Source organism: Cavia porcellus, unplaced genomic scaffold, assembly GCF_034190915.1.
Source record: "Cavia porcellus strain 051 isolate PalLab524CR breed Dunkin Hartley unplaced genomic scaffold, mCavPor4.1 scaffold_9, whole genome shotgun sequence".
In the NCBI taxonomy this organism is placed as follows: Eukaryota; Metazoa; Chordata; class Mammalia; order Rodentia; family Caviidae; genus Cavia; species Cavia porcellus.
The window spans coordinates 39394938-39420617 of NW_026947492.1; positions in this window are offsets into that span (position 1 = coordinate 39394938).

The window sequence follows — 25680 nt, forward strand, 5'->3', positions numbered from 1 at the left end:
TCTCTGGGAAGTTACATATAAATAAGATGTAATTCCCAATTTTAAAGAAATTTTTAGCGATTTCTCCAAGTTCGGTTCATAATAATCATACAACACAAATGAGAATTTGTAATACTGGCTCCACTAGTAAACGCAGTACTGAAGCAGAGGATTTGCACTTGTCTCACTAAAGGTGACACCTGCACATCCCTGTGAGTCCTCTTATCTTTACCATTAAGCAATGTGGAGCCATAAAATAATTAGAGTTGGCATGCTTTTAGAGGATTAATGCTCTAACAAATTGGATGATTTTTCCCAGCTTGACTATTGAGGGTAGCATATTGCGAATTTACTGAGCTCCTGGGTGACCAGACTCCTCCACAGGGTAATTGAAAGTGAATGGAAATGGCTATTTATGTATTCTCAGCCATTAGATATCACTTTCTTTTTTTTATTTAAAGAGAAAAAAAGGACATGAAAAAACAAAGCAGTAAAAGGATACAAGTAATAGAGAATTTCAAGAAAAAAAGTATACAGTAATAAATCACCAGTTAATAGGCTACACATTATCTTCCCAGAAATAGTTGTCCAAATTACAAAATTAAAGCATATAAAGTGGATATTCATACAGTGACATTGTAGACAGTTCCATTTAATGATCCAACAAAAGCTCAGTAATATGGTTTTCAATCCTACACACTCGAACATATTTCCTCTCTTTTTTACAACAACAATTAGACTTTTTGGGTTTTATTACTCCCATGGTTCTTATTACTTTTTTTTTGAAGAGAATAAAACAAATGTGACTAAGCAAAACAGAGTCAGAACAGAAGGATGGACATAGTACATGATGCAAAAATAGAATACCAGGTGATCGAAAGTGGCTACCATTGTGCCTCTTGCTATTTTTAAATTGAGTTGCCTATATCATCAGGTATAATAGAATTGATCAAAACAGTACAGAACAAGACCAATAAAACCTACACTGGAGATCTTACAGGACTTCAAAAGAAGATAATAGTCAAAACAAAATGGGCATCATAGTATATCTTATTGCCTTCAAAGTGGTTGCCTATACCCTCAAACTTGATACTATCAAACAAAATAGAATGTAGAATAATCAGACAGAACAAGATGGGGAGAGCAATACTGGGGTTCAAATCAGTCAATGGGAAAACCAAGTAAGTTACTATAATATGTCCCACTATTCTTTAATTTAGTTTTCCCTTAATTAAAAAAAGAGAGAAAATAGATTAATTTTAAAAAAGGGGGAGTGGGGAGATTGACATAAGAGAGGACTTTGTAAAAGAACAACGCAGGTCAGAACTGAACAATTCAAGCGTCATTGTGTTTCACCACCTGATAATCTAACATAATAGTAGTCGCCATACTGCCTCTCTCCTTGAATTATCTGAGTGTAACCTTGAATACTATAACATCAAGCACATCAAGATAGTGTGAAGCCATTCAAGAGAATGCAAGAACTACAGGGTATTTAGAACCAGCCAATAGAAAATGAACAATGGTTTCTACATTATCTCTTTGCCTATAAAGAATTTTGTTTACACTATAGCATATAGTGAAATATAGTAAGATACATCATGTTAAAGCCAGTGGAAACCAGTCCCACAGCTTGATGGGACTTCAAGACAAGATGACACCAAATCAATATAAGCTTTTATGTTGTGTTGTTTTCTTTAAAATAGCTATTCGTACTATCATAGATACTAAAATTGAACAACTCAGGTTAAAACCATAGCAATTAATGAGTGAAAACATTATATGGCTTCAAACCAATATGATTGGGAATCATGATTACCACATACTTTTATGTATTCTTATTATTTCTTACACTAGGGAAACTATTCGGTATTTATACATGTGAGTTTGATTTATTTCACTTATGAGTATGGTCTCAAGCTGCATCCATTTATTTATAAATGTCTCAATGTGATCATTCTTTATAGCTGAGTAGTACTCCATTGTATAAAAATACCACAACTTTTTTATCCATTCTTCAGTTGATGGACACTTAGGTTGTTTCCAAGATCTGGCTATTACAAATTGTGCTGCTATAAACAAGGGTGCACATATATCACTGTGGTATGATGCTTTCAGTTCTTCTGGGAATATGCCTAGAAGGGGTATAGCTGGGTCAAATGGGGCTTCCAGTCCCAATTTTCTGAGAAATCTCCAGACTGACCTCCACAATGGTTGCACCAGTCTACACTCCCACCAACAGTGCAGGAGAGTTCCTTTTTCCCCACAGCCCCTCTAGCATTTGTTGTTGTTGGTTTTCTTGATCTTGGCCATTCTTTCAGGAGTGAGATGAAATCTCAGTGTGGTTTTAATTTGCAATTCTCTAATGACTAATGATGATGAACATTTTTTTGATGTATTTATTTGCCATTTGTATTTCTTCATCTGAGAATTTTTTATTCATCTCAGATACCCACTTTTGGATTGGGTCTTTGAATTTTGGAGGTCTGATTTTTTTTTAATTCTTTATATGTTTTAGACAGAAGTCCTTTGTCTGAGGGGCAGTTCACTAAGATTTTTTCCCAGTTTGTGGGTTTTCTTTTCACTATGCTGGAGATTTCTTTTGACAAGCAGAAACTTTTTAATAAGAGGTGATCCCAGTTATTGACTCTGGGAAGTATTTCCTATGCGGTTTGAGTCCTGTTCATGAATTCTCTACCTACCCCTATGTCTTCAAGGTTTTTACCCAATTTGTCTTCCAATAGATTTAGTGTTTCTGTTTTAATATTTAGATCTTTGATCCATTTAGATTCTATTTTAGTACATGGTGATAGGTATGGGTCTAGCTTTAGTTTTCGGCAAATGGAGAGCTAGTTTTTCCAGCACCGTTTATTAAAGAGACTGTCGTTTTTCCAGTGAACATGTTTGGCCCCTTTATCAAAGATAAGGTGGTTGAGTGTGTTTGTAGTTGTGGTTGTTATCTTCTAATCTATTTCACTGATCTTCAGCTCTGTTTTGGTTCCAGTACCATGTTGATTTTACTACTGTTGCTTTGTAGTATAACTTCAAGTCAGGGATTGTGATGCCTCCTGCCTTGCCTATGCTGCTTAGAATTGCTTTTGCTATTCTAAGTCTCTTCTGGTTCCAGATGAATTTTAGGAGTGATTTCTCTATATTTATAAGGTATGTTGATGGTATTTTTATTGGGATTGCATTGAATCTGTATAACAGTTTTGGGAGAATGGCCATTTTCACAATATTTATTCTTCCTATCCATGAGCAAGGGATGTTTTTTCCATTTTCTGAGATCATCTTCAATTTCATTTTTCAGTGTATTATAATTTTACCTGTACAGGTCTTTTGCTTCTTTCGTGAGAGTAATTCCTAGATATTTCATTTTTTTGGTTGCTAGTGTGAAGGGTGTGGCTTCTCTTATTTCTTTCTCTGTGACTTTGTTGTTAATGTATAGGAATGCTATTGATTTTTGAGTATTGATTTTATATCCAGCTACATTACTGAATTTATTTATTATATCTAGCAGTCTTTCAATGGAGTTTTGGGGATCTTCTATATAGAGTATCATGTCATCTGCAAATAATTATAGCTTAACTTCTTCTTTTCCTTTCATTACGCCTTTTATTTCTCTCTCTTGTCTAATTGCTTTGGCTAGTATTCCCAGTACTACATTAAATAGGAGCAGTGATAAGGTACCTGATTTTAAAATAAAGGCCTTCAATTTTTGGCCATTTAGTATGATATTGGCTGTTGGTTTGTGATAGACGGCCTTTATTATATTGAGGTAAAGACCATCTATTCCAATTTTCTGCAAGGTTCTTATCATAAATGAATGTTGGACCTTATCAAAATCTTTTTCTGCATCTATAGAAATAATCATGTGCTTCTTACTTTTGGCTCTATTGATATGGTATATTACATTTATTGATTTATGTATATTGAACCATCCTTGCATGCCTGGGATGAATCCCACTTGGTCATGGTGTATGATCTTCTTGATGATTTGCTGCATCCTATTTGCCACTATTTTATTGAGGATTTTTGCATCTGTGTTCATTAGGGAGATCGGTCTATAGTTCTCTTTTTTAGTTGGGTCTTTCTCAGGTTTTGGTACTAGAGTAATATTTGCTCCAGGAATGACTTAGGAAGGATTGCTTCCCTTTCAATTTCATTGAATAGTTTGAGGAGTGTCAGCATTAGGTCTTCTTTGTATTTCTTGTAGAATTCTGCAGTGAATCCACCTGGGCCTGGGCACTTCTTTGTAGGTAAGGACTTAATTACATTTTCAATTTCATTAATAGAAATTGGTTATTCAGTAGTTTTACATCTTCATGACCTAGCTTTGGTACTTGGTATGCTTCTAGGAATCTGTCCATTTCCTCTTTGTTATCAAACCTTTAAGAGTAGAGGTTTTCGAAATAGGTGTTGATTTTCTATAGGGTCTGTAGTGATTTCTCCTCTTTCATTCCTTATTGCATGAATTTGAGCTTTTCCTTCCCTTTTTTTTAAATAAGGTTGGCTAGGAGCTTGCCAATTTTATTTATTCTTTCAAAGAACCAACTCTTTGATTCATTGATTTTTCAGATTTTTTTTAGTCTCTATTGCATTGAGTTCTGCTCGGATTTTTATAGTTTCTTCTCTTCTTTTGGTTTTGGGGTTGACTTTCTCTTCTTTTTCCAGATGTTTGAGGTGTAACATCAGGTTATTTATTGTATTTGTTCTGTTTTCCTGATGTGTGAACTCAGTGCAATAAATTTTCCTCTGAGGACAGCTTTCATTGCATCCCACAGATTCCGGTAAGTTGTATTTGTGTTTTCATTTTCTTGTAGGTAGTGTTTAATTTCTTCTTTAATTTCCTCTGTGACCCACTGATTACTCAAGAGTGTGTTATTCAGTTTCCATGTGTTTGAGGGAATTTTGTAGTATCTTTTATCATTAATTTCTAATTTCATAGCACTATGGTCTGATAGCACGCAAGGGGTAATTTCAAACCTTTTGCATTTATTTAGATATGTTTTGTGAATTAATATATGGTCTATTTTAGAGAATGACCCATGCACTGCTGAGAAGAATGTGTATTCTGTTGTTGTTGGGTGGAATACTCTATATATGTCTGTTAAGTCCATTTGTTCACAGGTGCGATTCAGTTTTTTTATTTCTTTGGTGATTTTCTGTCTGGTTGATCTGTCAATTGGTGTCAATGGTGTGTTAAGATCTCTGTTAGAATTGTGTTACGATTAACTTGGTTTTTCATTTCTGTTAGTACTTGTTTTATATAACTGGGTGCTCTGGAATTTGGTGCATATATATGTTATAGTTATCTCTTCCTCTTGGAGTTTTCCCCTAACCAGTATGTAGTGACCTTCTTTATCCCTTCTGATCATTATTGTCTGCAAACAGACTAGCCACCCCCACTTTTTTTTGGGTTCCTGTTGCATGAAGTATTGTTTTCCATCCTTTAACTTTCAGTCTGTGGGTATCATTTTGGGTTAGATGGGTTTTTTTGTAGACAACATATGGTTGGATTTTGTTTCTTGATCCATTCTGCCAGTCTGTTTCTTTTAATTGGTGCATTGAGACCATTTACATTAATGGTTATAACTGTTATATATTGGTTTACTATTGACATGTTATCTTTCTGCTGTTGCATCTTTATCTTTCAGTTCTGTTTAATTGTCTGCTTTGTTTAGTGGTTTTTTTCCTAAATGTATCTAGGCTGTCTTTCAGTATTCTTTGCAGGTTTGGCTTGGTGATCATGAAGTTCTTCAGCTGTTCTTTGCCATGGAAGTATCTTATTTCTCCATCCATTTTGAAGGACAGTTTTTCAGGGTACATCAGTCTAGGTTGGAAATCATTTTCTTTTAGGATCTGAAATACTTCACTCCATGCTCTTCTTGACTTTATTGTTTGTGCTGAGAAGTCTGCTGTGATTCTGATAGGTTTTCCTTTATGGGTGATCTGTCTTTTCTCTTTGACAACTTTTAATATTCTATTCTTTTGTTCGATTTCTGGGATGGCCATTATTATGTGTCTGGGTGTAGTTTTATTTTGGTTATGGCTATTTGGCTACTTTTTTTGCATCCTATTTGCCACTATTTTATTGAAGATTTTTGCATCTGTGTTCATTAGGGAGATTGGTCTGTAGTTCCCTCAAACACATTTGGAAACTGAATAACACACTCTTGAGTAATCAGTGGGTCACAGAGGAAATTAAAGAAGAAATTGAACACTACCTACAAGAAAATGAAAACACAAATACAACTTACCGGAATCTGTGGGATGCAATGAAAGCTGTCCTCAGAGGAAAATTTATTGCACTGAGTTCACACATCAGGAAAACAGAACAAATACAATTCTCTTTTTCAGAGAGTTCTATATGCTTCATTGATCTTGATATCAGTTTCCAGTTTCCAATTTCATGTTTGGGAAATTTTCATCTATTACTTCTCTAAATATCCTCTTGACATCCTTTATGTTGTCCCCTTCTTTTTCATTTATCCCTATCAACCTTATGTTGTTCCTCTTTGCGTCATCTTGCAGGTGTCAAATTGTCATTTCCTGATTTCTTGTTATTTTTTAAAGATCTTTCCTTTCCTGTTCACTGGCTGCAATCTTGTCTTCGAGGTCTGAAATTCTATCTTCACATTCATTGAAGCATTTTTTACAACTTTCGATGGAGTTTTTGATTTCCTGTATATCTCTTTGCATCTGCTTTATATATTCTGTTTGTTTCTTATATTGTTCATCCAGGGATTCTATCTTTTTGTTTAGTTTCTCCAATTTTTTAACTGTGTCTTCTTTGGATATGTTCAGCATCTCCTTCATTTCTTTTATCATTTCTTCTTTTACCTGAGAGATTATTTCTAGTTTGAATTCCTTTACGGCTTCCCAGAGTTGCTTCTTTATTTTAGTTACTATTATTTCAGGTATATGGCATAAATTTTCTTCTATGCACATGGCTCCTAGGCTTTCTTGGGATGGGCTGGATGTTTGAGATTGCATTTTGGTCTTTCGTTTTGTCATTTTCCTATATTTTTGAGCTTCAAGTGTTGTTCCAAGTGAGGGAGAGAGGTCAACTAGGCTGGGACGGAATTCCTTGTCCCCTCCTGACTCACTGATCTGGACAGGAAGCCGGGGCCTGTTCCCCAGGTGAAGAAGAGAGTTCTGCTGGGCTGGGGCGGGGTTCCCTGCCTCCACTGGACTTACTCATCTGAGAGGAAGCCAGGGCCTGGCTCCTAGGCCAAGAAGAGAGTTCTGCGCCTCCGCTGGACTTACTCGTCAGCTGGAGCCTGGCCCCCAGGCGAAGAACTAGATATCACTTTCATCTCTGGTTTCTTTGGATGATGAGTCAAAATATATATCGAGATCATTGCCTGCCGGTGCCACTTCTCATGTTCAGTGAGCTAAAGCCTGTGCTTAGTACTGCCCCTGAGAAGGCAGATGGTAAGAGAAAGCTGCACTGTTAGAATTCAGGAGCATCCCACCAGTCAAATGGAGTTTATATTCGGATTGTATCACCTTCAGTTAGAATGTGATGACCATTAAGGGTTTGTGGCCCTTTGCTAAATTTATTCTTATGGTAGCATTTTCCAGAGTTTTTGCATGGATTTTAAAAGTAATTTTAAAATGTAAAAAAATGAACTTGAAGAACTACAGTTAGGCACTACTGTATTAAATACATTTTTTAGTGAGGATTTTTTTACAGCTCTGAGTACACTTATGTACATATTGAACTTGGATAAGGAGGCAATAAAATTAACAAACGTACATAAAGATGCTAGCTCTTATTGAATACATTTGTATAATTTATTATATGAAATATTTTAGGCATATTATTCTATAAAAATATTATTGTTCTATTTTTTCTTATTTGAAATGACACCAAGGCCAAGAATTCTTAGTAAGATAGGCAAAGACAGAATGAGCAAGTGGATTTGCTGAGATTTAAACCCGAGCTAGTTTTTAAAAAGTGGCACTGGAGTCAAACCCAGGCCCTTCACGCTGAGCTACATCTCCAACCATTTTAATTTTTTTAAGATTTGAGAAAAGTTCTCAGTAAATCACTAAATTGCCAACGCTAGATTCAATTTTGTGATCCTTCTGGCTCAACCTCTATAGTTCTAGGATTATAGGGATGCCCTGCCATGGCTGACTGAAGAACCCACACATTTGACCACAAGTCTCTATTTCTTCCTTCTAATTATTTTCCAAAAAAGATTTTGTTCAAGAAAAGACCTAGAGATTATACTGAGAAAGGAATTCTTAAGATAAAGATAGCAGATATTGCTGGAATATATCCTAACTTTGGGTCAATATATTAGTGACATAATGGGGACAGGGCATATAAATATATATTAGATATTTTTCAAGTCATCTTATCCTAATCTTTTCTCTGAAAGTATCAAACAAATTAATGACCCCTAGACTTTAGGAATATGAACTGACTCCATATTTTCATGAGCACTGAGATTACATTTGCTTTTGTAGCTTGTTTCTTGCTTTTCTATTAAAAAATCACAAATATTCAAGTAATATTATGTCTCACATTAATCTCACCCATGTTTAGTGTATATTTTTGATCCAGGCCATGTGCTGGCTGTTGCATTAAGAGCTAGTACTAGAGTCTGTTAAGGAATCTAAGAGATGTAAAACTGGCATTGTTGGTAATGAGAATGTGGGCATAAATGCCAACCCCAGTGAGATTTCACTCTTGAATTAAGAAGACTTACCAATTGATGCCCTGAAATAACAGTTGTATTCAGTTGTGGTTACTCCTGCTTCTTCACTCCTGCTTTTTATTCTTAAGTTATAGATCCTCTTGTTGTCTTCTAGCCTGTGTACCCAGGGCTGATTCCATAGCATCATAATGTGAAATCCAGTAATACTATTATTCCTTGTTCAGAGTGATTTCAGTCTGTTTTGTTTTGTTTAATTTCAACATATGTGAAGATATGGACAGCTATTTTGAAGAGAATGAGAAACATTATGGCTGCCATTGTTTACTTCCCTATTGTCTGGCCTTGAAGAACTAAAATGCCTTCATCATTCTGTTCTGATCAGTTTTATACTATTTTGTTTTGTATGAATTCATGGGGTGTGAAGATATGGACAACTATTTGGAAGAAAACAAGACAATGTGATAGACAGTGAAAATCTCCAGTTGTCTTGCTTTGAAATCTGTGTTTCTTACATTGTTTTTATATGATCTGTTTTGTTCTGTTTAATTTTACCCTCTTTAAAATAAAAAAAATGTGCCATAGATCAAAATAGACATTTCTGAAAATATATAAATGGCTAACAGGTAAATGAAAAAATGCTTAGCATCACCAATTATCACAAAAAGGCAAATCAGAATCATAATATTAGTTCAACCCAATAAGAGTGGTTATTATCAATAAAATTAAAAAGTTATGGTGGAGAGGATGTGAAAAAAAGGGACACATTGGTGATAAAGTAAATTAGTACAGTGATTGTGGAAACAGTAAGAAGATTTCTCAAGAAACCAAGAATAGATTACCGTATATAGCAATTCTATGACTGGTATGTATCTAAAATAAATCAATTCGGTATGATGAGGGGACATCTGCACTTCCTTGTTTGCTGCTGCACTATTCTCTATAGCTAAAAAAATGGAAAACAGGTGTCCATTAACTGGTAAAGAAAGTGTGGCATACATGTGTTACGTTACAAAACAAAATCTTGTTATTTACAGCAACATGGATGGAACTGGGGCTCAGAATGTTAAATGAAATCAACCGGGCACAGAACAACAAGTACTGTAGGACCTCGCTCATATGTGGAATCTAAAACAGCTGATCTCTTATAAGCAAGACTGAGAGTATAGATGGGTGAGGGGAGAGTGGGAAATACTGATCATTGGAGAGAGCTGGGTAGGATAGGAACAAGAAATTGTGGTGTTCTATTGACTATAGAGAGCAATGCCCAGTGTAATACAACATGTTTTACCTTAAAGAAGTGCTATATATTTGAGGGAATAGATATGCTGAACCTGATTTAATATGTACATTTTGATGTTTTTGCATATCAGTTAAAAATAAACTACCCCCAAAAAACAGACCTGGGAAGTTAATCCTTCCTCACTCCTTTTCTCAGGTAAAACAAAAGTGTCCAGCTGATCTTCTTTTCCTCTTCCTACTAATTAACTCAGTGTTGCATAGAAAATTATTGGTTAGCCTGTTTCCCAGCTTAGCGTGCCCAGGTGAGCCCTATCTATCTGAAGTTTTGGAGCTGTAAAAATTTAGCAAAGCAGGGTGCCGTAAGTGAGTTTGACAAGTCTTCATTCAGCTACTGTGATTGAAAAGGCATTGAAAATTGTGTTTTCCTTTCTCTAATCCTGTAATTGGTTTCACTTCTAAAGACTGGGTTAATTGTACAGTGGCTACTTTAGGGCTGCTTCTGCTTACTTAATGTTTGTGTTTCACGTTTTTTTTCCCCTTAGTTAAAAATCAAGTTTATACTTGGGTACCAGAAATTAAAGGGAAAACAACAGAAGCTAACATTTGTTCAGTAACAACCATTAAACTGTATTTCATTATGTCATTACAATAATCCTGTGGATCAGAACCATGACTATAATTATTTTATTTCAAATGACCACACATTCAAGTTCCTTGTCTAAAGGAGCACAGCAAGGAAACCATTCCAGGTAGTTTTCAGACTACTGTCTAACAACCAAATCATGGGCACTATATCGCCCATAAGTTATCATAGTTTTTATGCAGCACTGCTTAAATGTTAGTCTAGCTATATAACACTGTGTCTAGGAATTTATAGAGTTATAAAGTATATTAACTCTTCAACATTAGATGCAATCTTTTTTCAGACTAATTTTAAAATTATTTTTAAAGTTATTTTATCAAAATATAAAAAAGTACAAAAAAGTAGAAGAAAAAGTAACTTTACTTATCATTTTTATGTATCACTTTCATTTTTCTGAAAAGTACAATCATCAAGATTAGCATAAGACCTGTTAGTATCTTATGCTGCAGTTAGTCAGAAATAACCCGGAAACTTTTATACACTTTCTTTACCAATCTCCATGCCACATTAGGGTGAGAAGATGGGATTCCTGTGGGACAGAAAGAGATTAAAAACTTCTTTTTTCTAGCTCTGCCTAAGTGTGAATCTGTTTTAGTAATGCTTTATCATTAAACAAGCTTTAATGGTCCTTCCTTTATTTTCTTTTGAACTTAAGCCTAAGCTATTGATCTTTCCTTATACTAATTGGTATATTTTGAAATGTTTTGAAATAGTATCATACAAAGGATTACTACACTGATAGAAATTTCTTTTTTACATTTATTTTTATTTTTGGTACTAGGGATCAAACTCATGACCTCGCGCTTACTAGGCAAGCCCTTAAGCCACTGAGCTAAATCTCCCACCAAAATTTTTTAATATCTTCCAAATTCTACTGCATTTGCTTATACTAACTTTGGCATAGCTTCACTGCTGTCCTGTGGTCTATTCTTTGCCCTTCCCCTGTTTGAATGGCAAATCCCTGTATGCTGTTTTCCAGCTGCTGGCTGGAGCTTGAGGGAGCAAAGTCCCATGCACATCACGCTGAGGTAATGCAGTTGCAGAGAATTTCTCTTCTTTTGTGTAATGCTCGGGTTCCCTCTGGTGAGGCTGTCTGTCTCCCATGGCCACAGATCCTGATGACACTGCTATTGGCATTTGCCAAGTAACACTGTAACAGCACTGTGGTTGCTTTGCCTTGTTTCTTCCTCTTCTCAGGCCAGTGTTAGTAGCGGTTCCTTCATGTCGTGAAGGACCTCTCACTGTCCCTGCTGGCTTCTCATCTCCTTTATTCCTGTGAACAAACTTCCTTTATTAACTACCCCCTCTGTAATAACTTTAATTTGTTTCACAGCTATACTGTGATTAACATAGCACAGATAATCCTTTTGAGACTGTAGAAATAAAGCAAGCCTGGTGGTGAACACCTGTAATTCAAGCGCTTGGGAAGCTGAGGCAAGAGGATTACTGTGAGTCCAAGTACTACTGGAGAACCCAGTGAGACCTTGGCTCAAAAAAAAAAAAAAAATTGCTGAAACAAACAACTTTGTTAAACTGTAAAAATAGTAAATATTGACTTAGTTGAATGAATTCACATTCAGTCAGAATACGTCATTTTTGTATGAACTTATTGTTACCTATAATTTTCTTAAATAAATATTATCCTCAAAAGTAGTATTAGATATTAAGCTCTTATATATACTCTATGCCCCCTGCCCACCATCACTTCTTTTAGTGGTTTTTTTTTTCAAGATAAGGGGACTTCCTGAATAAATCACAACCCTAATCCTTTCATCCTTTTTGCAAATATTGAAAGGCATATATTGAAAGGGCAAAAGAAATGTGCCATTCTAGAATGTTCTACCAGGTAATGTAGTAAATGAAGAGACAGAAGCTATGGATCTCTTCAGCTAGGGCAATTCTGGAAACGCAGCATGTGAGCATTCTTAGCTTCTGTGGCAGTGGAGGAGGGAAGGGGTTGGGGTTTGAGTGCTACTCATGGGAGACAGGACACAAGCTTGATCCTCTCCTCATAATTAGCTGATACTTGGAGGGGAAAAAGAATGTGTGACACATGGAGCACAAGTTAAGCAGATTAATTCCTAAAGGGAGATGTTTTGATAATTTTATCTCAAAACATAGAGACCTTTTGTACAACGTGAGACCTTGAACATGAAGAGACAAGTTCACAGTCAGGAATGAGAACTAAAATTCACTGATAAGCTGGGGATTTAGCTCAGTGGCAAAAGCGCCTGCCTGGCAAGTGTGAGGTCGTGAGTTTGAAATAAAATGGTAAAAATCAGTCACCACCTTAGCTTGGAAGACTTGGGAAGTTATATACGGCAGACATGACCTCGAAGTTTGAGTCACCTCAAACCAACTTTCTTTTCTGTCTTCTCTTCCCTCTTCTCTCCTTCCTTCTTCCTTCCCATTTAACATCTATTTGAGCATCTACATCAATGTCAAGCACTTTAATCTGCAGAACCCATTAGTAAAAGAGACAAAAACAACTCCCCACATTCTTGCCTTCATTCTGGTGGGAGAAGAGCATCAATAAACAGAATTCAGAAGTTATTACACAGTGTGCCAAGGTGCAGTATTGTGAGAAAATCAAGAGATAGAGTATGAGTGTTAGGCTGGAGGACAGCCTATGACTGGTTAGAGCAAAGCTCACTGAGAACATGTTTTTCTGGAGAAGTTAAGAGGAAAGAAAGGAGGAAGGCATGAGGCAGCCAGAAGGAAAAGGAACAGAGGCAAGAATTGCCTTAGAAAGTTAAATACAGCATTTGATTTTTGACCCAGTTACCCCACTGCCAGGAATTTCTCTGGGAAAAATGAACATGTATGTTCACACAAAGACTTGTAAATGAATATTGATGCAAACTTTGTTCACATTATGAAAAAATGTAAAAAAAAAACCCCTAAGATTTGTGAAAAAGAGAATGAATAGTGAACTGTGGCATATTCTTATAAGGAACAGAGAGAAATGTGAAAATATTCCAACATAAATGTATCTCAAAAACATGTAAAGTCTAAGTATCATATGCTGAAGAATATGTATTACTTATTTTCATTTATCTTAAATGTACAAGCAAATAAAACTACAAGTGCTAGAAATTAAGCAGTGGCATTCTGTAGAATGGGTGGGAATAAAGGAAGAAGCTTCAGAGATAATTTTTGACAGGGCAGAAATGTTCTGTATCTTAATTTGGGTGGTGGTTACTTGGGTACATAAGATTTGCACATTTTATTGCATGCTCATTGTATCTCAATAAAAAATATGCCTGAGAATTTTGTTGAGGACAAGCATGGAATCAGGGAGAAGTAAGCAGGTTAAAATGAGTCATGAGATGAAGCCAAGGATATCATTTGGAACGGAGGGGTTTAGATCTAAAATATTTCCCAGAAGTTCCATCTGTTTGGAGGTGGGCTTTTGGATCACAGATCATCACACTTGTCAGTGAATTAGTCTGCTGATGAGTTCGTAGCTGAATGTGCTGTTAGGAGGCGGAGTCTAGGTGGAGGTGAGTCACTAGAGCTGTGACCTGGAGGGTCTTGTCTCAGGATCCTTCCTTCTTCTTGCTTTGTTCCTGGTCACCATTAGTTGTGCAGTTTTCCTGAACTGGGCCTTGCGGCCATACCATGTCTACTGTGAATTCACCCAACCACGGACAGAAACCTCAGAAACCATGAGCCCAAAATCCTCTTCTCCTTTAAGCTGCAAGTGGTGGGTATTTTGTGCCAGGGATAGGACACTGAGTCATACATGAGTGAATCATATGCGGCATGGTGGCCTCTGGCTTTCATTTTGGATGAAATAGGAAGCCTTTGCAGGATTTTGTTCAGAGGCTTGAAATGATATAACATGTATTTTAATGAGATCCCTCTAGTCTCTTTTTGAAAGAGTGTGGAAATAGGGTTAAAGCCAACAAATCTGTTAGAAGACCATTGCAATAATCTGATTTAGATACGATGGTGGCAGGGCTGAGGATAACAGCAGTGAAGATGGTAAGGAGTTCTGCGTTTAAATTTGAAGTAGAGATGGCACGATTGCTAAGCTTGAGATGCCCAGTGAACAGCCAAGCAGAGAAGATGATCAGGCAGTTGAGTGCTGGGAGATTTTAGTGTGTGAATATTATCAAAACACCAAACTAGTGAGATCATCAAGAAATTAGGTTTAAATAGAAAAAAGGAGCCATTCCCAGATCATCTGAAGGCATTAATATTAGCTCGCTCTGTTTGACAGGAAAGAAGAGGCCATCCAATTGGGCAGGAATAAAAGAGCCATGAGAGGCAGGGGCAGAAAGTGAGGCATGCCTCTTCTCCCTCATGCTTTCCTGACCTGACATCAGAGGAGCATGGGAAGCAGTGTGGGGCGGGGGAGGACTACAGAGGGCAATGATCTCATTTTGTCTCCTCATACTTCTCTCCAGCTCCTATGCTTGTAAGTGTAGCCTATGCTAGGGCATAAGAGCTTTGGGTGAAGTATGGGGTTCCCCTTACAGAAATAACATTCATCTGTAAAAATTTGAAATGTGGAAGTGACTGCAAGTGTGATGGAGCCCAAATCATACTTTAGGAGAGGCTGTTACTCAGCCTGGAAAATGTGGGCTGTAAAACAGAATGGGGTGTGTTCAACGGATACATGCAGGATCAGTTATTGGGGAAAATCCCTAAAAGTTTTACGATTTATATTCCTGTGAACAAAGACTGTTCACAAAATTTTGTTGTTTGGTTCTGTTTCATAAAACCTATGAGGGAGAGAATTCTTGGCTTTCATTTGTTCACTTTAAAATAATTAGGTTAAAGTTGTAGTACCTTTATACAATCAGTTTAAGTTAATAGGAAATTAAGGATAGTTACCATGGTATAGCTTGCTATTTTGGGGATAGCTATCTGTGCTCTCAAACCTAGTATGAATAGACTGACAAAATAAAATCAAACCAAGTAGAGCGGTAAGATTACTGTCACCTTTAAATTCTGATATACTATTAACAATGTCCTCTGCCTTCCTTTTTTAGGCAATTCCTCACCTTTCCCTTTCTCAGGGTGCTTTGTATATTTTGGGTCCCACTAACTCCTTTAGTTTTTAGATTAAGGGGGCAACCCGTTATCTATCTGAGTGCTGAACCTTTTTACCCCTGAGCTTGATCTTGAACTGTACTCCTTTACTTACTAAAGCCACAAGGTTTTCCTTCTTTCTAGCTTTGTAGTTCTACACTGCACAAAACTGTCATAACTTTCCAACCTACCTAAGGCTGCTGGACAAGCTGTCCCTATTTCTCTCTGGTTCCCTGTCACTTACAGCTTCATTTTCTCATCTTTGACTTTCAGTTTATTAACCCTCTTTCAGGTTCAGTATATTTCCTATTCAGAGCATCTCGATGGATCCTGCCTCCTAATCTACTCTGCCTGTGTTTCTTTTTGTTAGTGTATCTAGGCTATCTATGTTAAAAATTATAGCCCACCTTCTCTGCCTCAACTCTGCTATTCTATTTTTATGCTATTATTTATTTGTCTACTTGTCTCCTTCATTCTACTGTCCTCTTTGTTCATTGAGGCCTCTCTGCTACTGTTGCTGGAATCCTGGTACTCTCTCTCTCTGTCTCTCTCTCTGTCTCTGTCTCTGTCTCTGTCTCTCTCTCAACTATCGTTCAGTATTTTCTGTAGGGTTGGGCTGGTGGCCATAAACTCCCACAGTTCCTCTAAACATTTTGTTTCTCCATTAATTTTGAAAGAAAACAACCTTCAGCCTGGATTGATGTACCCTGAAAAACTGTTTCTAGAAATTAATGGAGAAGAAGCAAGCACCTCCCCTCCCTGGTAAATGGCAGCAGTGTGGCAGACTGCGACCCTTCCAGGAGGAGAACCGTCGGCAGCTCCTGAGCTCCATGCCATGTTAGAACTTATGAAACTGGGAAACCAAGCAAACAGCCTGCCTACCTGCTAAGCAATAGTGAACCTACTGGTGCAGTCAAACATCCCACTTTCCCTACCTCCCCCCCCCCCCCATAGCTAATGGGAACCAGAAATCTGAGCATCTCCTGGTATATTGACCATAGCAAATAAGGGAGATTTCCTTCTACCATCTCTTTGAAGGCAAATATTTTTATTACTGTTTTGCTCTATTCTGATTAATGGTACTGCTCTATTCAATATTCTGTTTTGATAAGTTCTATAATGTTCTGTATTTCATTTTATTTTGATATACATGATTGAAAGTACAACTATTGTAAAGATAATGAAATATACTGTGGTACCTCTTACTGTTATCCTGTTAACCTGCCGTGAAGTTCTGCACCAATTTCACTGTACGGTCTTAGTTGGCTTTAGTCTGTCTTGTTCTGTTGTATTTTACTACTTTCAAAATATAAATTTAAAAAATAAAAAAAAGAAATTAATGGAGAAACAAGATACTTCCAAGACAAAGAGGAACTGGGAAATTCGCGACCACCAATCCACCTCTACAGAGATTACTGCAGTATATTCTAGAGAGAGACAAAAGTACTAGGATTCCAGGAACAGTGACAGAGAGGTCTCAATAAATGGAGCAAAAAGTGAAATGAAGAAGATAAACAGACAACTACTGGCAGAAAAAGAGCTCAACAGAAATGAGGCAGATAAAGTTGGCTATAATCTCTAATATAAACGACTTTGATACACTAAAAAAAAAAAAAGAATCACAGGCAGAGTAGATCAGGAGGAAGGGTCCACCAAGATACTCTTTATAGGAAATATAATTAACCTGAAAAAGTGTATATGGACTGAAAATCAAATATGAGAAAACAATGCTCTCTATGACAGGGAACCTGAGAGTAATAGTGGCAACTAAACCAGTATTTGTGGATAGATTGGAAAGACAGGCTTCAACAGGTAAAGGAATACAACTAGAGGTCAAGTCCAGGAAGGAAAAGGTTCAGAACCACTTAGGTAAATAGCAGGTTGCCCCCCCCCCCAATTTAAAACTGAAGGTGTTGGTAAGACCCAAAAGTACACAGTGCACCCTGGGGGAGTGAAAGGGGAGAAATAGTCTTTTTTTGGGGGCGGGGGGGGGGAGGAATAGTCTTAAAAAACATGGCAGAAGATATTATTAATAGTGTATCAGGAATTAAAACCCATATTACTCATACCACTCTGCTTAGATAGATTTTATTCTGTCTCAGTTTGTCTACATGCACTAGATCTGAAGGCACAGACAGCTAACCCAAAAATATCAGAATATGGCACAGTAATCATCTTTAATTTCCTATAAACTTAATCTGGATCTCTATACTGTTTTATCATGACTGATCTTAGTTAAATCTGGTTTGCTTGCTGTTTATTGACAGATTTTATTCAAAACTGTAATGGTTGATAGTATCAAGTCTGAGAGTATAGGCAACTACACTGAAGAGGACAAGACTCACTACGCTACCCATTGTGGCTTGACTGCTACCTGTTTTTGAAGTTTTACACTATCTACAAAGTTGTGTTTTTATTAATACTGTCTTGCACTGATATATTCAATTATATTATGTCTGATGATACAGTCAATTCTATTGAAGATAACAAGAGACCACACAGTAACCATGGTAGAACTCCTTGTACAGTGGTTTTATATGTCTTTCATTTTATATGTTTATAGGAATATGTTTTGTTTTGTCCTGCTTTGTTTTGTTTTTCCTTCTAATATAGAAAGGATAAAAATACATGTTAAGACTCATCCATGTGTATAAATTCCCTACCTATAAACACTTTACAAGAACTGATCTTATAATGCATGATGAAATGAACAAATACTTTGAAGAAAAAGACACTGCAATATCTAATGCTGATCCCGTAGTGTCATGATGTGAATTCCAACAATAGTATTATTCTTTGTTCAGAGTGATTTTAGCCTGCTTTGATTTGTTTAATCTCAACATAAATGAAGATATGGATAACCGCATGTATGTTTAAGTGTATAGGATTGATAACCATATTACTAAGTTTTTGTTGGATAGCTGAACAGAACTGTTTGCAGTCTTGCTGTTCGAATTCTCACTTTATATGTTCCCCTTTTGTATCTTGAGCAACTATTTGTAAGAGAACAATATGTAAATATCAACTAGTGATTTCTTGTTTATTTTTTCTTTGAAAGTATGTATTCTACCTATTTTCTGTTTTGTTTAGTCTTTCTTTAAATAAAATTAAAAAACAAAACAAAACAAAACAAACAAACAAAACCTCATGCTCTTTTCACTTTGCTAAACTATTCCCTTATTGCAAAACTTCTATGAAGGCAATAGAAATCTAGCAACAAAATTAATGAGGGGTGCTTAATTGCCTTACAAATGAATTCATTATAGTTTGTGCAACGCTTTTATACTTTCATTGTAGTGTACCAGGTTTTCAGGAAAGTCTTATAAAATATGACATGTATATAAAAATGAATACCATGGATATATTCTGGGATTCAAAAATCTTTGTTGCTTTTTTCCACATCTTACTTCCTGACATCTTGACTAATACGATGAGTGGAGCACAATAGTGAGAACAGAGATGTGGAAGGGATCCTGGGGACCGTGATAAACAGCCGGAGGCTTCTCAGGTTCCTACAGTGTGTCAGAAGGTGTTCAGGTACTGACAAACAAATATGCATGATAACTCCTCTACCACTGAGAACCAGGAAATTGTGTGCTAAAAAGGCAATATGCAGACCACTGCACCAACATAGACAGGTATTTTCACTTATTTTTTGTAATGTATAAGCACATTTCTTAAGGCACAATAAGTAAGAGGTAATTTTAGCAGAGTCAGAATAGCAGAACAAATACGTGCCTTTGGCTCTGACTCATTTGCCCCGACCTCATTAAATCTTTACTGATCACTTCTGAATTATTTTCAGAGTATTTTAGTAGAACACAGACATTCAAACTCCATCATTTTACCTTTCCAGACTCAGCTTTGCTGCTGAGAGTAAGGTCTGCTGCCAAGTTTCCCAGTGCCAAAGAAGCAGATGCTGCTGCCCAGGGTTCTTGACTTGGCATCTTGCTACTTCCTGCCCCCTGCTTTCCCCGGTACTGAAGCTACTTCACTGTGCCAAAGCCATGGATGTGGGCAACTCTGGTGCCAAAATTCCATATTGTGTTCACTGTTGGTATGTGGAGAACCCCTCCTCTCTTTTGTATCACACTCCCAGAATATGTGTAACTCGTGTCCTCAGGGCTCCCCAGTCTGCTGGTGGAAAGGATTTCATGTGAACACAATGCTCGCATTAGCTGGCTCCTTTGCTCTCATCTATAAAATGGAAGTAATTTTTCAGGCTGTCTTTGCTTGAGTCTTCCCATTTAACCATGGGGCTCCTTAGAGAGCAGCTTTGTACACTCAGAATCTGCTTGGGAGTCTTGTTAGTTTTTGATACAGACTTTTATGCCCAGAGTTCTTCTAGCTGTCACTTCTTTCCTCCACTAATTTCCTTTTCACTTAGAAGTATTCAATGAAAAGAATTTAAAACCAGTCACAATCCCCAGATATACAATCCCAAACACTTAGGCACATCGCATCTTTGTGGTAAATTTCCATATTGTTTAAGCAAGCCTAAGTTAGTGCCTGACATTTCTAATGAAAAGAATTAAATGAAAAAGACTGCTAAGAATAAGTGCTGCTTTTGTCTCTAAACACAATTGTCTTGTTATGTTACTGAATTTTTTTCATTTCTTTAGAATTTCTAATATTGCCCTTGAGCATTCTATCACCATTGATAGCCTAAATTTTTGCAGATTAATTAAATATTGAGGACTCAACTGGTTTCTCAGATATGATTTGTTGTTAGCATTGATTAATCAGTTTTTATATTTAATTATTTTAATTAACATAATTGTATGTGTTTGTGGTGTGCAGTGTGACATGATGCATAATCACAATGTGTAATGCTCAACTCAGGGTAATGATCACTTCTTTATTCTTATACATTTACATTTCTATGTTGGGAATCTGAACTCCTCTCTTCTGGTTCTTTATATCACACATTAAAAACTTGTAAATGTTAGTCACTTTACTGTACTGTAGAACACTGAAACTTGTTTTTCCTATTGTTTGATAATGTCTTTTTTTCTCTGATATTTCAAAGTTTAACATCCTCAGTCTTATGAATTATATTTTATAAAAACTTAAATTGAAATATGTTCTTTTGATAAGCCATTCTCGTGGCAACTCTACCCTTAATTTGCAGATAGAAATGACATGGTGTTTGTGCAGTTTTAGTTACTATAACAAGTGCTTGAGATATCAGTTTTAAAAAGGTCAAAGGTTACTTTGTCTCACAGTTTTGGAGGTTTCAGTCCACAGCCTATTGACCCTGTTCCATTTGGTACATCATAGAGGGAGAAGCGGGCAGAAGAAGCTGCTAGACTTAGTGGCTGGGAAGGAAAGAGGAGAAAGAGTTTTGTGTCTCTCAATCCAAACGCATCCCCAAGTGGTCTCTTTCTTAAAGATTCCACCACCTCCGAATAGTGCCAATCTGAGCTTGTGAGCAACACCGCAGATCCAAACTATGGCAGATGTTTTAGCAGAGAGAAATGCAACTTGGCCCTGCCATCAATTTTCCTATATGACTTTGCTTTGGAACTTTAGTATCTCTAAAAATTATCCATTACCTAAAAACCAGTGTTATAAAATGTGGTGTTATTATGAGTCTGTGCCATTTGCAGACTTCGGGGAAGGGGGAACAGAGCCAGGGGCCTCGCGAGCAGGTGATCCCTGCCTGGAAAGCAGCGCCTTGCACCAGCTGCTCCCATAGTGGAGACAGCCACACCCAAGCCTCTCCCCTTGAGTGTGTGCCATTTCCGGACTGCAGACTGCATTGGGGGAGAGATCCAGGTCTTACCAGGAGGTGATCACAGCCAGGAAACCATATAATTTTCATTGTTTTGTTGTGTTAGGCTTCATTCTCTTTTGTTTTGTTTGGTTATGTTAAATCTGATGGCATGAGCAGCTCTTTGAAAGATAACAAGACATATTGTGGTAGCCATTTTGGATTTACTACTGGGTTGTTTTGAAGTCCTTTATTACATTCACTGTTTTGACTTTATTGTTTCTATTCTATTCTGCTTTGTTCAATTTTTACTATGTCCAAAAGTATCTGTAGCTATTTTGAAGACAACAAAAGGCATTATGGTAACCATTGTTGGTTTTGTAAGGTTTTGAAGTGCTATATCACTTATATTGGTTTATTTTTGATTGGATTTATTCTATTCGATTTTTCTTGGTTTTATCTTCTTTAAAATAAAAAGTGTGGCATTATTAAAAAAGCATTGAAAGAATATGAAGACTATAGAATGTAGACAATTAAAACTAAACCAAAGGAAATTGAAAGTTTTGTATCACTTTCTCTATAGAAGATAGGTTTGCAAATTTTTGTGTATTTGAACCCTTTTCATAATAATTTTGAAAGTGCTTTAAAGAAATTTCAAATAACATTCAGACTAAAATTGTTAGAGAACTAATAAAGGTATATTTGAATGATACAGATTTTTGGCAAAGTCATGTACTTACTCAGACACTAATTAATGAGACAAAGCATTTTCCCATCACTCTTGATATTCTTTTTAATTTTTGATAAACATAGTATCTTATTCTTTGGATATTTTACCTTTATATCAAAGTGATTTCTAGGCTTATGTTCAGGATAAACATCAAACTTATCAATGATGAATTTAGTTAAATAGTTATTAACTCAGCCAGATTTTAGAATGAAAAGAGTGAAGGCAAGGATGATGTTTACCTTTTCTTTGCCAAAGGGCTAGTGATGATATTAATATACCTATATTTCAGTAGTTGCTAGACTTCATCACTTGAATTTAATTAAAATTAATCAGGCAATGTTAACTTTTTTACTACTAGCCAGTGTTTAAATTTGGAAGCTAAATTTATTTTCATGACTTGCTGATAATCAATTAAGGGCATTCTCTTATTCAATATTCAAAGCATTATTCCTTTCATTTCTGTCTTAATGACATATTTTACAAGAATACTTTCTAGATAATTATTTGTTTATCTATTTGAGTCCAGTTATAACAGGTTTTGTATAATACAATGCAGTATCATATACATGGAATAATTACAACTAAATTGGCCAGTACATTAAAACATCTAAAAAGTCATGCTGCTATACATTTACTATAATATAACATACATATATTTCTAGTTAGTCAAGTAATGTAAAAATATATGGCTATAGTTTACAGGAGCTTCTAGATTATATTTTTATTCAGTGAAACTGCATAAACTTTGTCAGAATTATCAAAAGTCCTAAATTAATGATGTACAAATTAGTGACATACCACTTAGATTGTAAGTTCAAATATATTCTAGCTTTTTCTCTTCCTCTACAGAATATTCTCTGCTTCCAGAAATACACTGGATTAAGTTCTTTTCACTCTTTGTGAGACAAATTGAGTTTTCTTTTGTGGAAGCAAAGCAACTGGGGACATTTTTTTTTAATCTTAAAGAGGGTAAAATCAAACAGAACAAAACAGATCATAAGGAAACAATTTTAAGAAACACGGATTTCAAAGCAAGACCAATGGAGATCTTCACTGTCTGTCATATTGTCTTTTGCTTCCTTCTAATTAGTTGTCCCCATCTTCACATACTTCACACTTCAGAATACATACTGAACATTATAGTACTAAACTAATCAGAACAGGATGATGAAGGCTTTTGAGGTCTTCAAGACTAGACATTAGGGAAGTCAGCAATGGCTGCCTTAATATCTATTTTTCCCTTCAAAGTAGCTGTCCATATACTTATGTATGCTGAAATTAAGCATAAGAGACTAGACCAATATCACTCTGAACAGTGACTAATAGTATTGCTAGATTTTATATCATACTGCTACAGAATTAGCACTGGGTATTTTAGTGTCTCTTCTTCAGAGTATCTGTTCATTACATCATGCATTATATAATCTGTTCCCATAAACTGTTTAGAAATTCTACACATGTGTGAACCTCTACATGAATACCTATCCTTTCTGTATTACAGGGAAAAACAGATCAAAACAAGACAATGAAACAAATTCCTTGAAAACCATGGGATAAAAAAGACATATAAAACCACAATATTAGGTGATCTACAGTAGTTACTATGTTGTCTCTTGTTATTTTAAATAGAATTGTCTACATCATCAGACATAATATAATTAAACATAGCATTATATAGCAATTTTAATAAAAACACAACATTAGAGACATTGTAGGACTTCAAAAGCAGTTAATCATTAAATCGGAATGGGTATCTTATTGCATCTTGTCATCTTCAGAGTAGTTGCCTCTACTCTTAGACTTGATACTATCAAGCATACAGATTCTAATAAAATGAGTCAAGACAAAACAGCGATCTAACAAACCAGATTCAAATAAGATCAGTCATAGTAAGGCAATGTAAGTAATACAGGGCTTCAGTTTAAGTTAATAGGGAATTTAAGATATTTACTGTAGTATGTCCTGCTATTTTTGGGATACCTATCTGTTCCCTCAAATCTAGTATGAGTAGACAGACTGGAACAAAATAAAATCAAACTAAACAGAGTGGTAAGACTAATGTGTCTTTTAAATCCTGATACACTATTAACAATGTGCTCTGCCTTCCTTTTTAAGACAATTTCTCCCCTTTCCCTTTCTCAGGGTGCTTTGTATATTTTGGGTGCCACTAACTCCCTTAGTTTTTAGATTAGGGGGATAACTTGTTATCCATCTAAGTGGTTCTGAATCTTTTTATCCCTGAGCTTGATCTTGAGATGTATCCCTTTACTTACTAAAGCCTCAAGGTTTTCCTTCCTTATAGCTGAGTAGTTCTCCACTGCACAAAAATGTCATGACTTTCCAACCTATCTTCAGCTGCTGGACAAGTTATCTCTATTTCTCTCTGGGTCTCTTTCACATACAGCATCGTTTTCTCTTCTTTGACTTTCAGCTTATTAACCCTGAGTATATTTTCTATTCAGAGCATCTTGATGGATCCCATCTCCTGATCTACTCTGCCTGTGTTTCTTTTTGTTAGTGTATCAAGGCTATGTATATTAGAGAGATTATAGCCCACCTTCTTTGCCTCATCTATGATATTCTATTTTTCTACTATTATTTGTCCACTTTTCTCCTTCATTCCACTGTCTGCCGCATTCATTGAGGCCTCTCTGTAGTTGCTTGGAGTTCTGTCTGCCTCATTTATCTGGGTATCATTTCTTTTTCCCGTGCTTGGGAAGTTTTCTTTATTTATTTTTGTGAATAACCTTTGTAATTCATTTGTGTTTATTCCTGCTTCTTTGCTCACATTTTTTTTTTTCTTAAGTTATAGATCCTCTTGTTGTCTTCTAGCCTTTGTATTATTACTTTCTGGTTCCTTGTTATTTTTAAGAGGTCTTTTCTTTCATGATCATGCATTGCAAATGTATCTTCAAATTTTGAAAAGCTAACTTTAGTTTCTGTCAAGGCATGTTGCTAGCTTTCAATGGAGTTTTTAATTTCCTGGTAATCTCTTTGGATCTGTTTCATGTATTCTAGGTTTTGTTTGTATTCTTCATCAAAGGTTTCTTTTCTCTTTTTGGGTTCCTCCATTCTTCCATCTGTGTCTTCTTGAGAGGATCTTAGCATTTCTTTTATTAATGTTTTTATATCTTGCCTCACTTGGATTCGAATTTCAGTTTTAAGTTCATCTATGAGGTCATGAATGTATTTCTTTATGTCCGTTGATGCTGTGGCTGATATTGCATGGTTGCTGCCTTTGATCTTTTCTGTATATACCTCTCCTGGACTTATTTTCCCAATGTCAGCATCTGGAAGCTTTTTCTTATTTCTTTATCTTGTCATTTTTCTGGTGTCTTTCAGACAAATGTATGGTGGAGGTCTCAGGCCCTCCCTGTATTGCTTATGGTTTTTCTAAAGCATGCTGGCTGGGGACTTGCTGCCAGTGTATTGTTATCTAAGATGTACACAGGTAATGTAGGCTGGCCCCTCTTCTCTGAGTCAGTCAACTGGCGAGTGCCTTTTGTACATTAGCCTGTGCCGTTTGGATGTCACAGATTCAGGATATTTTTGTCCCTGGCTATTGGGTCCTGACCAAGTGTGTGACCCAGCCCAAGCAGGTCCTACCAGTTCTTTCTGGGTTAGGGGCAGCTGAATGATGCCATGGCACTTCCAGATTCAGGCC